Source organism: Nerophis ophidion, linkage group LG25, assembly GCF_033978795.1.
Source record: "Nerophis ophidion isolate RoL-2023_Sa linkage group LG25, RoL_Noph_v1.0, whole genome shotgun sequence".
NCBI classification, from domain to species: Eukaryota; Metazoa; Chordata; class Actinopteri; order Syngnathiformes; family Syngnathidae; genus Nerophis; species Nerophis ophidion.
The window spans coordinates 29,147,539-29,166,653 of record NC_084635.1 but is presented as its reverse complement, the minus strand read 5'-3'; the positions used below and the strand labels follow the sequence as shown (position 1 = coordinate 29,166,653).

The following is a 19,115-nucleotide window of genomic DNA, read 5'->3' as shown; positions in this document are numbered from 1 at the left end:
ATTATTGGCTTAATTTTAACAAAAAAATCTTAGGGTACATTAAACATATGAAGTAAAAAAACATTTGAGTTAAAATGCTTACATTTCCACTGGTCCTTTTTTTTTTCCATAGCTCATAAAAAAATATCAATAATTATCACTATCGACCGATACAAAACACTTAATATCGTGATAGTTTTCAGCCATACTGTATCACCCAGCCCCGGTGACAACATCTACTTCAAATATTTGTGTGTGTGTGTGTGTGTGTGTGTGTGTGTGTGTGTGTGTGTGTGTGTGTGTGTGTGTGTGTGTGTGTGTGTGTGTGTGTGTGTGTGTGTGTGTGTGTGTGTGTGTGTTTTCTGTCATTTTGGGTTATTATGTATCATTATTCACAATGGCACTGAACATGTTCTTGCTATTCCCATCTGATCCCAGGTGTGCGCACTGACAGTGACCGCCAGCAAAACACATTGCACCTGTCACTCATGCACGCCACAACACCTTCTTCTCGCTGGGAAAACACGAAAGCTCGCCATCGCTATCCGCCTGTGTTTCGTTTTCATGAAATATTGTGCTTTTCTTTGTTTTATACACCAGTAAATGATATATAGAATATGATATTTTGTAATTTTGACCAATCTTCTCGACAAAATTGGGGCAGTTCAGCTAAATGTGTTGGTTTTCTGACATGGACTTGTTTCTTCAGCATTGTCCACACGTTTGGGAAGGCTATTCTAAAACCTTCATTCTATATTTTGCCATTCCTTTACCACTTTTGACGTCATTGTCCTGTTGGAACACCCAACTGTGCCCAAGACCCAACCTCCGGGCTGAAGATTTTAGCTTGTCCTGAACAATTTGGAGGTAATCCTCCAATTTAGTCTCTGTAAAGCAACAGTTCCACTGGCAGCAAAGCAGGCCCAGACCATAATACTACCACCACCATGCTTGACGGTAGGTATGGTGTTAATGGGATTAAAGGCCTCACCTTTAGGAAGTGAAACCGAAACTGAAGAAAACAAGGTCCCGACACAAAGGGGGCTGGGCTTGCTTGCCTACCAGTACTTGCTAACGTCATTCATTAAACAGGCGTCCACTTACAGTCTACAAGTGTCTTTTTGGCGTGGCCGCTGTTACACCATGCACCAAATAAACTTGCTTCGAGGTTGGTAAGCACAACCATGAATGGTCCGTACATTAAGCGCACAGAAAGAATTTTAAGTGCACCTTATAGTCCGAATAATCGGTAGTCTTTTTTTTTTTTTTTATCTTATAATTGGTCAGCTCTTTTTCGCAGTGCACATGTTGTTGTTTCTGCTCCGTCTTTACAAGAAACAAACATAAGTTTTGATTAGACTCTTATCTTACTGATAGGATGCAGTGCGTCTCCCATAACAGTGTGACCCTCGGACTATGTAAAGGTAACGTGTGGAGTTCCCCAGGGTTCGGTCCTTGGCACTGCACTCTTCAGCATCTACATGCTGCCGCTAGGTGACGTCATACGCAAATACTGTGTTAGCTTTCACTGTTATGCTGATGACACCCAACTCTACATGCCCCTAAAGATGACCAACACGCCCGATTGTAGTCAGCTGGAGGCGTGTCTTAATGAAATTAAACAACTTTCTGCAACTCAATGCCAAAAAAACGGAAATGCTGATTATCGGTCCTGCTAGACACCGACCTCTATTTAATAATACAACTGTAACATTTGACAACCAAACAATTAAACAAGGCGACTCGGTAAAAAATCTGGGTATTATCTTTGACCCAACTCTCTCTTTTGAGTCACACATTAAAAGCGTTACTAAAACGGCCTTCTTTCATCTCCGTAATATCGCTAAAATTCGCTCCATTTTGTCCACTAAAGACGCTGAGATCATTATCCATGCGTTTGTTACGTCTCGTCTCGATTACTGTAACGTATTATTTTCGGGTCTCCCCATGTCTAGCATTAAAAGATTACAGTTGGTACAAAATGCGGCTGCTAGACTTTTGACAAGGACAAGAAAGTTTGATCACATTACGCCTGTACTGGCTCACCTGCACTGGCTTCCTGTGCACTTAAGATGTGACTTTAAGGCTTTACTACTTACGTATAAAATACTACACGGTCTAGCTCCATCCTATCTTGCCGATTGTATTGTACCATATGTCCCGGCAAGAAATCTGCGTTCAAAAGACTCCGGCTTATTAGTGATTCCTAGAGCCCAAAAAAAGTCTGCGGGCTATAGAGCGTTTTCCGTTCGGGCTCCAGTACTCTGGAATGCCCTCCCGGTAACAGTTCGAGATGCTACCTCAGTAGAAGCATTTAAGTCTCACCTTAAAACTCATTTGTATACTCTAGCCTTTGAAAATACCTCCTTTTTAGACAAGTTGATCTGCCGCTTCTTTTCTTTTTCTCCTCTGTCCCTCCCTCCCTTGAGGAGGGCGTCCGGTCCGATGACCATGGATGAAGTACTGGCTGTCCAGATTCGGGACCCAGGATGGACCGCTCGTCGGGACCCAGGATGGACCGCTCGCCTGTGTATCGGCTGGGGACATCTCTACGCTGCTGATCCGCCTCTGCTTGGGATGGTTACCTGTGGACGGGACTCTCGCTGCTGTCTTGGATCCGCTTTGAACTGAACTCTCGCGGCTGTGTTGGAGCCACTATGGATTGAACTTTCACAGTATCATGTTAGACCCGCTCGACATCCATTCTTTTCGGTCCCCTAGAGGGGAGGAGGGGGTGCCCACATTTGAGGTCCTCTCCAAGGTTCTCATAGTCATCATTGTCACTGGCGTCCCACTGGGTGTGAGTTTTCCTTGCCCTTATGTGGGTTCTTCCGAGGATGTCGTAGTCGGAGTGGTTTGTACAGTCCTTTGAGACATTTGTGATTTAGGGCTATATAAATAAACATTGATTTATTGATTAATTGATGGACGGTTAAAGTGCGTGTTTGAGCGCTGCTCCAAGACAAATTCCATGAGCAAAAATGTGTACATATGTATGTATATAAACATACATGTATATACATATAAACATACATGTATATATATATATATATGTATATATATATATATATTTATATATATGTATATATATATATTTAAATATATATATATATATATACACACACACATATATATACATGTATACATACATATATATACATATATATATATATATATATATATATATATATATGTATATATATATATATATATATATATATATATATATATATATATATATATATATATATATATATATATATATATATATATATATATATATATATATATATATATATATATATATATATATATATTACCGGTCCCATCACACTTTGCTTGTAATAATCAATAATAATAATAATAATATTGGTATTCCAACCACACCTCCTTGGCTGTTTGACTTGCAAATGAGGATCTGTTGGCGCTGCGCCGCCGGGCAAAGAGCCGGTCGGGGCGGGTTAGGCAGACGCACACTAAAAAAATGACTCCAAAAGCAACACTGTAATGATTGTGAGACAAGTTTATTTCCGCACATAAAATTCTGCGACTGAATCAATGCGCTGAAAATAAAGACGTTTTTTTTTTGGTTGTTTTTTTTTTCACAAAAGAAAAACAGCGCCATCTGCTAGATTTAACGCCACAAAGTCTTTTTACTGTCTCCAGTTTCGGGGTGGCGACTGTATGTGGGTGTTAATTGGAAGCTGCACGCAGTGTGGGGAGATTTAAACACAGGCAGCGTGGTGGTGTAGTGGTTAGCATAACTTCGATCCATCAATCTATCAATCAATGTTTATTCATACAGCCCTAAATCACAAGTGTCTCAAAGGGCTGCACAAGTCACAACGACATTCGCGGTACAGAGCCCGCATAAGGGCAAGGAAAAAGTCACAACCCAGTGGGACGTCGATGTGAATGACTATGAGAAACCTTGGAGAGGACCGCATGTATGGGCAATCCCCCCCCCCCCCCCCCCTCCCTTAATTACCTGCCCACATGGCAGGTAATTAAGTATTGTGGTTTTCACTCAAGTGTGGGTCTGCACAGCCACAGCAGACCAACTAAAATATATCCAAGGGGCGCCAATCCGTTGTCTTCCGAGACTTACGGATGCCAACAACAACAACAAATCAATATTTTTTGCTATCATAAAATCTTCTTTTGTCGTGTAGTATCTGCAATACTACTAAATAACATGTTTTCCCATATGGTGGGAGATTACATTGTGTTGGAGCAAGCAGACAGTTTTTGCAAACAGCGGTTCCTCATTGTTTGCAGGTAATAGTGTATGCCAGGGGTCACCAACGCGGTGCCCGCGGGAACCAGGTAGCCCGTAAGGACCAAGTGAGTAGCCCACTGGCCTGTTCTAAGAATAGCTCAAACAGCAGCACTTACCAGTGAGCTGCCTCTATTTTTTAAATGTTATTTTTTTACTAGAAAGCTGGTCTCGCTTTGCTCGACATTTTTAATTCTAAGAGAGACAAAACTCAAATAGAATTTGAAAATCCAAGAAAATATTTTAAAGACTCGGTCTTCACTTGTTTAAATAAATTCATTTATTTTTTTACTTTGCTTCTTATAACTTTCAGAAAAACAATTTTAGAAAAAAAATACAACCTTAAAAATGATTTCAGGATTTTTAAACACATATACCTTTTTACCTTTTAAATTCCTTTGTCTTCTTTCCTGACCATTTAAATCAATGTTCAAGTATTGTATTTTTTTTTTATTGTAAAGAATAATAAATACATTTTAATTTAAATTTTCATTTTGGCTTCTGTTTTTTTGACGAAGAATATTTGTGAAATATTTCTTCAAACTTATTATGATTAAAATTCAAAAAAAATATTCTGGCAAATCTGGAAAATCTGTAGAATCAAATTTAAATCTCATTTCAAAGTCTTTTGAATTTATTTAAAAAATTTAGTTCTGGAAAATCTAGAACAAATAATGATTTGTCTTTGTTAAAAATATATAGCTTGGTCCAATTTGTTATATATTCCAACAAAGTGCAGATTGGATTTTAATCTATTTAAAACATGTCATCAAAATTGTAAAAATAATTTTAATCAGGGAAAATTACTAATGATGTTCCATAAATTATTTTTTTAATTTTTTCAAAAAGATTCGAATTAGCTAGTTTTTCTCTTCATTTTTTTCGGTTGAATGTTGAATTTTAAAGAGTCGAAATTGAAGATAAACTATGTTTCAAAAGGAAATGTTCATTTTTCTCCTCTTTTAAACCGTTCAATTATGTGTTTTTTTCATCATTTATTCTCTACAAAAAAACCTTCCGTAAAAGGAAAAAAAATGTACGACGGAATGACTGACAGAAATCCCCATTTTTTGGATATATATATATAAATGTATTTATTAAAGGTAAATTGAGCAAATTGGCTATTTCTGGCAATTTATTTAAGTGTGTATCAAACTGGTAGCCCTTCGCATTAATCAGTACCCAAGAAGTATGTGACACCATTGAGTATTACAGTCTAATACTAAAAACATATGATTCCAGGAATAAAATGAAAAAATTATATAATATAGATGAAAAACCAAAGAGATATATGTATGAAGTTAATTGATATGCAAATTAGATTAGATTCAATGTATTGTCATCATTTCCAGTGAAATGCTGAATAGCAGAATGCAAAGTAACAGTATAATATATTGTATGAGAATGTTATGTTATGATTATCTTTAACCGAATCACAGCAGTGCTCAAATTAAAAAACAGCATTTCCTCTTATGTGATATTGCTTAATTAACATTAATGATGTGCACTTTAACAACTAAGCTTGCAACAATACCTAATATATAGAGGAGTGGAAAAGTGACTATTACCTGCTGGGCAAACATTAGCTAACCAGAAGGAAATAACAATGTAAACAAAAAGATCTAACTGAGGAATGTAAGGTGGGAGTACTGTAATTACCTAACGCTACATTATTATTTTCCATAACCCCCTCCACAATATTAACCCGACGTTAAAGGGGAACATTATCACCAGACCTATGTAAGCGTCAATATATACCTTGATGGTGCAGAAAAAAGACCATGTATTTTTTTAACCGATTTCCGAACTCTAAATGGGCGAATTTTGGCGAATTAAACGCCTTTCTATTTATCGCTCTTTTTGCGATGACGTCAGAACGTGACGTCTCCGAGGTAATACAGACGCCATCTTCATTTTCTACACATTACACACACCGGGTCTCAGCTCTGTTATTTTCAGTTTTTTCGACTATTTTTTGGAACCTTAGAGACATCATGCCTCGTCGGTGTGTTGTCGGAGGGTGTAACAACACTAACAGGGAGGGATTCAAGTTGCACCGAAGATGCGAAAGTGTCGGCCGCCAGACCCCCATTGAATGTGCTGTAGTGTCTTCACATTTGACCGGCGATGACAGACATGACACAGAGATGTATGGATAACCTGCAGATGCATTTGCAACGATAAAGTCAACGAAATCACAAAGGTGAGTTTTGTCGATGTTGACTTATGTGCTAATCATACATGTTTGGTCGCAGCGTGACTGCCAGCTAATCAAGGCTAACATGCTACGCCAATCGATACTAACATGCTATTTACCGGCGGTGCTAAAGCAGACATGGCACAGAGATGTATGGATAAACTCCAGATGCATTTGCAACTATAAAGTCAACAAATTCACAAAGGTGAGTTTTGTTGATGTTGACTTATGTGCTAATCAGACATATTTGGTCGCGGCGTGACTGCCAGCTAATTGATGCTAACATGCTACGCTAATAGATGCGAACATGCTATTTACCGGCGGTGCTAAAGCAGACATGGCACAGAGATGTGTGGATAACCTGCAGATTCATTTGCAACTATAAAGTCAACAAATTCACAAAGGTGAGTTTTGTCGATGTTGACTTATGTGCTAATCAGACACATTTGGTCGCGGCGTGACTGCCAGCTAATCGATGCTAACATGCTACGCTAATCAACGCTAACATGCTATTTACCGGCGGCGCTAAAGCAGACATGGCACAAAGATGTATTGATAACCTGCAGATGCATTTGCAACTATAAAGTCAACGAAATAACAAAGGTGAGTTTTGTTGATGTTGACTTATGTGCCAATCAGACATATTTGGTCGCGGCGTGACTGCCAGCTAATCGATGCTAACATGCTACGCTAATCAACGCTAACATGCTATTTACCGGCGGCGCTAAAGCAGACATGGCACAAAGATGTATTGATAACCTGCAGATGCATTTGCAACTATAAAGTCAACGAAATAACAAAGGTGAGTTTTGTTGATGTTGACTTATGTGCCAATCAGACATATTTGGTCGCGGCGTGACTGCCAGCTAATCGATGCTAACATGCTACGCTAATCAACGCTAACATGCTATTTACCGGCGGCGCTAAAGCAGACATGGCACAAAGATGTATTGATAACCTGCAGATGCATTTGCAACTATAAAGTCAACGAAATAACAAAGGTGAGTTTTGTTGATGTTGACTTATGTGCCAATCAGACATATTTGGTCGCGGCGTGACTGCCAGCTAATCGATGCTAACATGCTATGCTAATCGACGCTAAGATGCTATTTAACGGCGGCGCTAAAGCAGACATGGCACAGAGATGTATGGATAACCTGCAGATGCATTTGCAACTATAAAGTCAACAAAATCACAAAGGTGAGTTTTGTTGATGTTGACTTATGTGCCAATCAGACATATTTGGTCGCGGCGGGACTGCCAGCTAATCGATGCTAACATGCTATGCTAATCGATGCTAACATGCTATTTACCGGCGGTGCTAAGACATGGCACAGATAGATGTATGGATGACCTGCAGATGCATTTGCAACGATTAAGTCAACAAAATCACAAAGGTGAGTTTTGTTGATGTTGACTTATGTGCTAATCAGATATATTTGGTTGCGGCGTGACTGCCACCTAATCGATGCTAACATGCTACACTAATCGATGCTAACATGCTATTTACCGGCAGTGCTAAGACATGGCACAAAGATGTATGGATAACATGCAGATGCATTTGCAACGATAAAGTCAACGAAATCACAAAGGTGAGTTTTGTTGATGTTGACTGCCAGCTCATCGATGCTAACATGCTACGCTAATCGATGCTAACATGCTATTTACCAGCGGTGCTAAAGCAGACATGGCAGACAGATAGATGTATGGATAACCTACAGATGCATTTGCAACTATATTACGTTTTCTTCCACCCACGTTTAATGCGAAAAAAAACACTTACCAATCGACGGATTTAAGTTGCTCCATTATCACAAAATGCGAAAGTCCTGATCGTTTGGTCCGCACATTTTACCAGCGATGCTAACGCAGCTATTCGGCCATGCTATGGCTATGAATAGCGTCAATAGCTATTCGCTCAATAGCTTCAGTTTCTTCTTCAATACTTTCATACTCCAACCATCCGTTTCAATACATGCGTAATCTGTTAAATCGCTTAAGCCGCTGAAATCTGAGTCTGAATCCGAGCTAATGTCGCTATATCTTGTTGTGCTATTCGCCATAGTTTGTTTACATTGGCAGCACTGTATGACGTCACAGGGAAATGGATAGTGGTTTCGAATATAGCGAAAATAAGGCAATTTAAAGCTTTATTTAGGGATATTCTGGGACCGGTAAAATTTTAAAAAAAAATTAAAAAAAATACAACAAGCCACTGGGAACTGATTTTTATTGTTTTTAACCCTTTTGAAATTGTGATAATGTTCCCCTTTAAAACAGAACTAGCTATGTATTGATTAGCAATTGCCGAATCCTGTAACATTAGCTTAATGCTAAAAAGCCAGGTTACCATCACATTCTGTAACAGACAAATCATTTCATGTAGGCTAACGTTACCTACCTCTGTCTTTTTCTACTTTCTCCTCCTCTTCTTTTCTCTTTTTTCTCTCCTTGGGCACCTGACAGTTTTGGCCGTTTTGACATCTTGTGTTGATTTTTTTGATGTGGTGACGTCCAAAAAGAGTCATGATACGGGAAGGGAGGGGGCGCACCGTGCGGGGGAGGGGGTTTATATAGCCCTAAGTCACAAATGTCTCAAAGGACTGTACAAACCACTACGACTACGACATCCTCGGAAGAACCCACATAAGGGCAAGGAAAACTCACACCCAGTGGGACGCCGGTGACAATGATGACTATGAGAACCTTGGAGAGGACCTCAAATGTGGGCAACCCCCCCCTCTAGGGGACCGAAAGCAATGGATGCTGAGCGGGTCTAACATGATACTGTGAAAGTTCAATCCATAGTGGCTCCAACACAGCCGCGAGGGTTCAGTTCAAAGCGGATCCAAGACAGCAGAGAGAGTCCCGTCCACAGGAAACCATCCCAAGCGGAGTCGGATCAGCATCGTAGGGATGTTCCCAACCGATACACAGGCGAGTGGTCCATCCTGGGTTCCCGACGAGCGGTCCATCCTGGGCCCCGACTCTGGACAGCCAGTACTTCATCCATGGTCATCGGACCGGACCCCCTCCACAAAGGAGGGGGGGACAGAGGAAAAAAAGAAAAGATGCGGCAGATCAACTAGTCTAAAAAGGAGGTCTATTTAAAGGCTAGAGTATACAGATGAGTTTTAAGGTGAGACTTAAATGCTTCTACTGAGGTAGCATCTCGAACTGTTACCGGGAGGACATTCCAGAGTACTGGAGCCCGAACAGAAAACGCTCTATAGCCCGCAGACTTTTTTTGGGCTTTAGGAATCACTAATAAACCAGAGTCCTGTGGACGCAGATTTCTTGCCGGGACATATGGTACAATACAATCGACAAGATAGGATGGAGCTAGACCGTGTAGTATTTTATACGTAAGTAGTAAAACCTTAAAATGTTGTAATGTTGTAACAAATAATATTTCTATTAAATAGGCTTTACTTTGCATTTTAATTAACGTGGGATTATTTTTTGTATTTAGAAATAATAGTACCAACTTTTTTTCTTTTTCTTTCTCCAATAAAGTACTATGTATCTATCTAACATTTGTGGCACTGGCGTGGCGCCCCCTGATGGACGGCGCCCTTAGCATTTGCCTGTACGGCCTATGCCACAGGCCGGCCCTGCACATAGGGCTGGGCGATAAATGGAATATACTCGATAAATATCACGGGTTTGTCTCGTGCGATACAGAAAATGACTATGTTGTGATATTCTTAACTTTTTGCAACTTAACGCCAAAAAAACGGAAATGCTGATTATCGGTCCTGCTAGACACCGACCTCTATTTAATAATACAACTTTAACATTTGACAACCAAATAATAAAACAAAGTGACTCGGTAAAAAATCTGGGTATTATTTTCGACCCAACTCTCTCCTTTGAGTCACACATTAAAAGCGTTACTAAAACGGCCTTCTTTCATCTCCGTAATATCGCTAAAATTCGCTCCATTTTGTCCACTAAAGACTCCAAGATCATTATCCATGCGTTTATTACGTCTCGTCTCGATTACTGTAACGTATTATTTTCGGGTCTCCCCATGTCTAGCATTAAAAGATTACAGTTGGTACAAAATGCGGCTGCTAGACTTTTGACAAGAACAAGAAAGTTTGATCACATTGCGCCTGTACTGGCTCACCTGCACTGGCTTCCTGTGCACTTAAGATGTGACTTTAAGGTTTTACTACTTACGTATAAAATACTACACGGTCTAGCTCCAGCCTATCTTGCCGATTGTATTGTACCGTATGTCCCGGCAAGAAATCTGCGTTCAAAAGACTCCGACTTATTAGTGATTCCTAGAGCCCAAAAAAAGTCTGCGGGCTGTAGAGCTTTTTCCGTTCGGGCTCCAGTACTCTGGAATGCCCTCCCGGTAACAGTTCGAGATGCTACCTCAGTAGAAGCATTTAAGTTTCACCTTAAAACTCATCTGTATACTCTAGCCTTTAAATAGACCTCCTTTTTAGACCAGTTGATCTGCCGCTTCTTTTCTTTTTCCTATGTCCCCCCCTCCCTTGTGGAGGGGGTCCGGTCCGATAACCATGGATGAAGTACTGGCTGTCCAGAGTCGGGACCCAGGATGGACCGCTCGCCTGTATCGATTGGGGACATCTCTACGCTGCTGACCCGCCTCCGCTTGAGATGGTCTCCTGTGGACGGGGCTCTCGCTGCTGTCTTGGATCCGCTTTGAACTGAACTCTCGCGGCTGTGTTGGAGCCACTATGGATTGAACTTTCACAGTATCATGTTAGACCCGCTCGACATCCATTGCTTTTGGTCCCCTAGAGGGGGTGGGGGGTTGCCCACATCTGAGGTCCTCTCCAAGGTTTCTCATAGTCAGCATTGTCACTGGCGTCCCACTGGATGTGAATTCTCCCTGCCCACTGGGTGTGCGTTTTCCTTGCCCTTTTGTGGGTTCTTCCGAGGATGTTGTAGTCGTAATGATTTGTGCAGTCCTTTGAGACATTTGTGATTTGGGGCTATATAAATAAACATTGATTGATTGATTGATATTCAAGTACACGTTCTCACGCGGTTGCTTTTAGCTGCGGGCATTACACTGCAGGCTCTTCCCACTCCTTCTTGTCTCTGCTTTTCACAGAGACATAAAACAAGCGCACCTTCTCACATACGTCACATGCTGCAACGTCATATCTTCTCGCCGAGCAGACAGGTAGCGGCGTGGGTAACGTTAGCTGGGAGTGATAAGACGAGAGACAGATGGTGGTCGCAAATGAAGGAAGGAAAATTAATTCCCAAGAAAAACAGCAGGGATTCCATCGTCTGGCGGTGGTTTGGCTTCAAGCTGGAAGATGTTGAACAGACAACCGTAATATGTCTGACTGCGCCAAACTGAGAGAGAGGTATCCATCCATTTTTTACCGTTTGTCCCTTTTTTATTATTTGGCTGAATAACCCATAGTTTCCTCCAAACATATTGCTGGGTATTGTGACTAAACAGCTCTATTGTTGTTTCCTCCAGAAGTTCTTATCTTTGTCCATGTGATGTCAGATTAAACCAAAAAATTTGCTGTTTGGCCACGATACCGGGCTTCACGGTGGCAGAGGGGTTAGTGTGTCTGCCTCACAATACGAAGGTCCTGCAGTCCTGGGTTCAAATCCAGGCTCAGGATCTTTCTGTGTGGAGTTTGCATGTTCTCCCCGTGAATGCGTGGGTTCCCTCCGGGTACTCCGGCTTCCTCCCACTTCCAAAGACATGCACCTGGGGATAGGTTGATTGGCAACACTAAATTGGCCCTAGTGTGTGAATGTGAGTGTGAATGTTGTCTGTCTATCTGTGTTGGCCCTGCGATGAGGTGGCGACTTGTCCAGGGTGTACCCCGCCTTCTGCCCGATTGTAGCTGAGATAGGCGCCAGCGCCCCCCGCAACCCCGAAAGGGAATAAACGGTAGAAAATGGATGGATGGATGGGCCACAATACCCAGCAATATGCTTGGAGGGGAAAAGTTGAGGCCTTTAATCCCAGGAACACTACACCTACCGTCAAGCATGGTGGTGGTTGTATTTGGTCCGGGCCTGTTTTGCTGCCAATGGAACTGGTGCTTTACAGAGAGTAAATTGGAGGATCACCTCCAAATTCTTCAGGACAAGCTCAAATCGTCTGCTGCTCACTGCTCCCCACACCCAGTGTGTGTGTGTGTGTGTGTGTGAGACAGTCATTGCTACTATAACGTTAAAATGTGCACAATGCAGTACCTCCTGCCGCCATTTGACGGCGACAGAAACACATCGAACATCATTGCCTTTAACCAAAAATAATTCCCGGGCGTGGCCAACGCTGCTGCTCACTGCTCTCCTCACCACCTGATCAAGGGGGATGGGTCAAATGCAGCGAATAATTTCACCACACCCAGTGTGTGTGTGTGTGTGTGTGTGTGTATGTGTGTGTGTGTGTGTGTGTGTGACAATCATTGCTAATTTAACATTAAAATGTGCACATTTACGGGTGGCAGTACCTCCCGCCGCCATTTGATGGCGACAGAAACACATTGAACGTTATTGCCTTTAACTTTTGCTATTGCGTTCAAAGAACTACGGCTTATTAGTGATTCCCAGAGCCCCAAAACCGTCTGCGGGCTCAAGAGGGTTCTATTGGGGCTCCAGTATTCAAGAATGCCCTCCCGGTAACAGTTAGAGATGCTACCCCAGTAGAAGCATTTAAGTCTCATCTTGAAACTCATTTGTATACTCTAGCCTTTAAATAGGCCCCCTTTTTAGACCAGTTGATCTGCCATTTCTTTTATTTTCTCCTCTGCCCCCTTCTCCCTTATGGAGGGGGGCGGGGGGGAAATAGGTCCGGTAGCCATGGATGAAGTGCTTAATGTCCAGAGTCGGGACCTGGGGTGAACTGCTTGCCTGTGCATCGGTTGGGGACATCTCTGGGCTGCTGACCCGTCTCCGCCTGGTATGGTCTCCTGCTGGCCCCACTATGGACTGGACTCTCACTATTATGTTAGATCCACCATGGACTGGACTCTCACTGTTGTGTTGGATCAACTATGAACTGGACTCTCACTATTATGTTAGGTCCACTATGGACATGAATCTCACTATTATGATGGATCCACTATGGACTGGACTCTCACTGTTATGTTGGATCCACTATGGACTGGACTCTCAATATTATGTTAGATCCACTATGGACTGGACTCTCAATATTCTCTCAATATTATGTTAGATCCACTTTAGACTGGACTCTCACTATTATGTTAGATCCACTATGGACTGGACTCTCACTATTATGTTAGATCCACCATGGACTGGACTCTCACTGTTGTGTTGGATCAACTATGAACTGGACTCTCACTATTATGTTAGGTCCACTATGGACATGAATCTCACTATTATGATAGATCCACTATGGACTGGACTCTCACTGTTATGTTGGATCCACTATGGACTGGACTCTCAATATTATGTTAGATCCACTATGGACTGGACTCTCAATATTCTCTCAGTATTATGTTAGATCCACTTTGGACTGGACTCTCACTATTATGTTGGATGCACTATGGACTGGACTCTCACTATTATGTTAGATCCACCATGGACTGGACTCTCACTGTTGTGTTGGATCAACTATGAACTGGACTCTCACTATTATGTTAGGTCCACTATGACCAGGAATCTCATTATTATGTTAGATCCACTATGGACTGGACCCTCACTGTTATGTTGGATCAACTATGAACTGGACTCTCACTATTATTTTAGGTCCACTATGGACATGAATCTCACTATTATGATAGATCCACTGTGGACTGGACTCTCACTATTATGTTAGATCCACTATGGACTAGACTCTCACTATTATGTTGGATCCACCATGGACTGGACTCTCACTATTATTTTGGATCCACTATGGACTGGACTCTCACTACTATGTTAGATCCACTATGGACTGGACTCTCACTATTATGTTAGATCCACCATGGACTGGACTCTCACTGTTGTGTTGGATCAACTACGAACTGGACTCTCACTATTATGTTAGGTCCACTATGGACAGGAATCTCATTATTATGTTAGATCCACTATGGACTGGACCCTCACTGTTATGTTGGATCAACTATGAACTGGACTCTCACTATTATTTTAGGTCCACTATGGACATGAATCTCACTATTATGATATATCCACTATGGACTGGACTCTCACTATTATGTTAGATCCTCTATGGACTAGACTCTCACTATTATGTTGGATCCACCATGGACTGGACTCTCACTATTATTTTGGATCCACTATGGACTGGACTCTCAATATTATGTTATATCCACTATGGACAAGAATCTCATTATTATGTTAGATCCACTATGGACTGGACTCTCACTATTATGTTATATCCACTATGGACTGGACTCTCACTATTATGTTAGATCCACCATGGACTGGACTCTCACTGTTGTGTTGGATCAACTACGAACTGGACTCTCACTATTATGTTAGGTCCACTATGGACAGGAATCTCATTATTATGTTAGATCCACTATGGACTGGACCCTCACTGTTATGTTGGATCAACTATGAACTGGACTCTCACTATTATTTTAGGTCCACTATGGACATGAATCTCACTATTATGATATATCCACTATGGACTGGACTCTCACTATTATGTTAGATCCACTATGGACTAGACTCTCACTATTATGTTGGATCCACCATGGACTGGACTCTCACTATTATTTTGGATCCACTATGGACTGGACTCTCAATATTATGTTATATCCACTATGGACAAGAATCTCATTATTATGTTAGATCCACAATGGACTGGACTCTCACTATTATGTTATATCCACTATGGACTGGACTCTCACTATTATGTTAGATCCACCATGGACTGGACTCTCACTGTTGTGTTGGATCAACTATGAACTGGACTCTCACTATTATGTTAGGTCCACTATGGACAAGAATCTCATTATTATGTTAGATCCACTATGGACTGGACCCTCACTGTTATGTTGGATCAACTATGAACTGGACTCTCACTATTATTTTAGGTCCACTCTGGACATGAATTTCACTATTATGTTGGATCCACCATGGACTGGACTATCACTATTATGTTAGATCCACTATGGACTAGACTCTCACTATTATGTTGGATCCACCATGGACTGGACTCTCACTATTATTTTGGATCCACTATGGACTGGACTCTCACTACTATGTTAGATCCACTATGGACTGGACTCTCAATATTATGTTAGATCCACTATGGACTGGACTCTCAATAATATGTTAGATCCAGTATGGACTGGACTCTCACTGTTATGTTAGGTCCACTATGGACAGGAATCTCACTACTATGTTAGGCTTTCTCATAGTCATCGTCACAGACGTCCCACTGGGGTGAGTTTTTCCTTGCCCTAATGTGAGCTCTGTACCGCGGATGTCGTTGTGGCTCGTGCAGCCCTTTGAGACACTTGTGATTTAGGGCTGTATGAATAAACATCGATTGATCGATTGATTGATCGATTGATTGATTTAACCACGAGCTTTTTTTCCCGCACTTTTGACGACGTTTTCCAACTTTTAGTCCCGCATTACAGAAGCCATACATAAAACCTCAAGAGGTGGGTCGGTAAAAAGGGAGGATAAAAGGGAAAAGGGAGGCGGTTGATTGTGCTCGGGCAGAAATAATCACGTGTGGGATGTTTGTGCTGATGGATACAAAATCAGCATGCATTCCATTTTGCAAACCCTTGGCCCCCGAGGCCTCTTTTTATGGCAATCTCACAGCGTTTTTCTCCAACCCCCCCCCCAACCCCCCAAGATTTGCAGCATAGGTATCACACAAAAAGTGGATTTTGCGAGCGTGGAGGACTTTTTCATCCGGCTGCGTCTGGCGGGATTGTTAAAGCCGACAATGTCTATAGATCCTCAGGGGTCAGAGCATTCAGAAAACTCATTTTTTGGCCCGCCATTCCTCCCTGTGGTAACCATAAAAGACAATCACTGGATGTGAATCAACTTTGCGCCAAGGATCCAGACCTCCCCCCCCTGCGGTGCACCTTGGGGTGAACACCCTCCACGTCATTTCTGCAGCTGCCGGGAGAACGGTCGGGCTGAAGACATCACGGCGGCAGGATTTGGCGGGCGTTTTCCCTTTTTTCCCCCCCCGGTGTGTGTATGGGACTATGGCTGTCCTCTCCCTGTGACTTAGCGGGATCTGCAGCCGGTCTGATCGATAGATCACACCAACAAGAGGTCTCCGGGCCAATTAAGGCCGGCGAGCTGGGCCGCCGCCAAGCGGATGTCAGGCTCTGTGTCAATAGTCCGCCTGAGGAACGGTGGAAAAGGAATAAAAGGTAAAGGGATGTTTTTGTTTATTTTGTGTGTGTGTGTGTGTGTGTGTGTGTGTGTGTGTGTGTGTGTGTGTGTGTGTGTGTGTGTGTGTGTGTGTGTGTGTGTGTGTGTGTGTGTGTGTGTGTGTGTGTGTGTGTGTGTGTGTGGCCACGCCCCACTTTGACTGCAATGTCAAGTGTTGATCCTCCATAGCAAACATGAGAAATGCGTGAGGAGAAGCTGACTGTCCCGCCCTGCAAACATAATACATCAGCGCCCTCGCTTGGCGTGCCGGAGTACTGCATGTTGAAAATGTATTTTATGACAAAACCAGCATAAAATAATAGTAAAAAAAATGTTTTAAAAACATAAAAAAATTCTAAAAATGTATAAAAGACGGATGAATTAAAAGTTGATCCGGAGATTTAAGCGTTGAAAGTTAAGAGATGAAAAAATGTATGGCTTACTTTTAGTCATTTTAGTGAGAGATTTTTTTTGTTTTTATCGTCATTGCTCCAAAAAAAAAAAATTCTAAATCAATATTAACATGAATTATTGACAAGTTTATATATATATATATATATGTATATATATATATATATATATATATATATATATATATATATATAATGACAAAAAAAGGCATGAAAGAATAATTAAAAAAAAACATAAATTCTAAAAATGTATAAAAGACAAATGAATTCAAAGTTGATCTTTAGATTTTAGCGTTGAAAGTTAAAAGATGAAAAAATGTATGGCTTATTTTTAGTCGTTTTAGTGAGATTTTATTGTCATTGCTCAAAAAAAAGGTTCAAAATCAATATTATTACTTATTGACCTGTTTTTTATATATATATATATGTATATATATATATATATATATATATATATATATATATATATATATATATATATATATATATATATATATATATAAAAACAGGTCAATATATATATATATATATATATATATATGTGTGTGTGAGTGTTTGCATAAAATGTAAGTATTTTATGACAAAAACAGCATGAAATAATAGTAAAAAAACAAACAAATTCTAAAAATGTATAAAAGACAAATAAATTTGAAGTTGATCTATATATATATATATATATATATATATATATATATACATATATATACATATATATATATACATACATACATATACATATGTGTTTGTTTGCATATAAATGGAAGTATTTTATGACAAAAACAGCATGAAATAATAGTAAAAAAACATAAACAAATTCTAAAAATGTATAAAAGACCAAAAAATTAGAAGTTGATCTAGAGATTTTAGCGTTGAAAGTTAAAAGATGAAAAAATGTATGGCTTATTTTTAGTCGTACTAGTGAGATTTTTTTGTTCGTTTTTAGTGGCATTGCTCAGAAAGAAAAGATTCAAACTCAATACTATTACGTTGGATCCACTATGGACTGGATTCTCACACTATTACGTTAGATCCACTATGGACTTGACCCTCACTATTATGTTAGATCTACTATGGACTGGACTCTGAATATTATGTTAGATCCACTATGGACTGGACTCTCACACTATTAACTAGATCCACTATGGACTGGACTCTGAATATTATGTTAGATCCACTATGGACTGGACTCTCACTATTACAAACCACGTTTCCATATGAGTTAGGAAATTGTGTTAGTTGTAAATATAAACAGAATACAATGATTTGCAAATCATTTTCAATCCATATTCAGTTGAACATGCTACAAAGACAACATATTTGATGTAAAAACTGATAAACTTTTTGTTTTTCCAAATAATCATTAACTTTAGAATTTGATGCCAGCAACACATGACAAAGAAGTTGGGAAAGGTGGCAACAAATACTGATAAACTTGATGAATGCTCATCAAACACTTATTTGGAACATCCCACAGGTGTGCAGGCTAATTGGGAACAGGTGGGTGCCATGATTGGGTATAAAAGCAGCTTCCATGAAATGCTAAGTAATTCACAAACAAGGATGGGGTGAGGGTCACCACTTTGTAAGCAAATTGTCGAACAGTTTTAGAACAACATTTCTCAACGAGCTATTGCAAGGAATTTAGGGATTTTACCATCTACGGTCCGTAAAATCATCAAAAAGTTCAGAGAGTCTGGATAAATCACTGCACGTAAGCGATGATATTACGGACCTTTGACCCCTCAGGCGGTACTGCATCTAAAACCGACATCAGTGTGTAAAAGATATCACCACATGGGCTCAGGAACACTTCATAAAACCACTGTCAGTAACTACAGTTGGTTGCTACATCTGTAAGAGCAAGTTAAAACTTGACTATGCAAAGCCAAATCCATTTATCAACAATATCCTGAAACGC

General features: G+C 40.6%; 1 long non-coding RNA gene across 1 annotated transcript in view; it reads right to left on the bottom strand.

The window, feature by feature from the left end:
* Positions 1 to 16,238: 16,238 nt before the first annotated feature.
* LOC133543002 (uncharacterized) overlaps positions 16,239 to 19,115 on the bottom strand; it is a 5,482-nt gene continuing 2,605 nt past the window's right edge. Inside the window, exon 2 of the long non-coding RNA XR_009804277.1 lies at positions 16,239 to 16,758. This is a non-coding gene — a long non-coding RNA (uncharacterized LOC133543002). The remainder of the gene's footprint in view (positions 16,759 to 19,115) is intronic.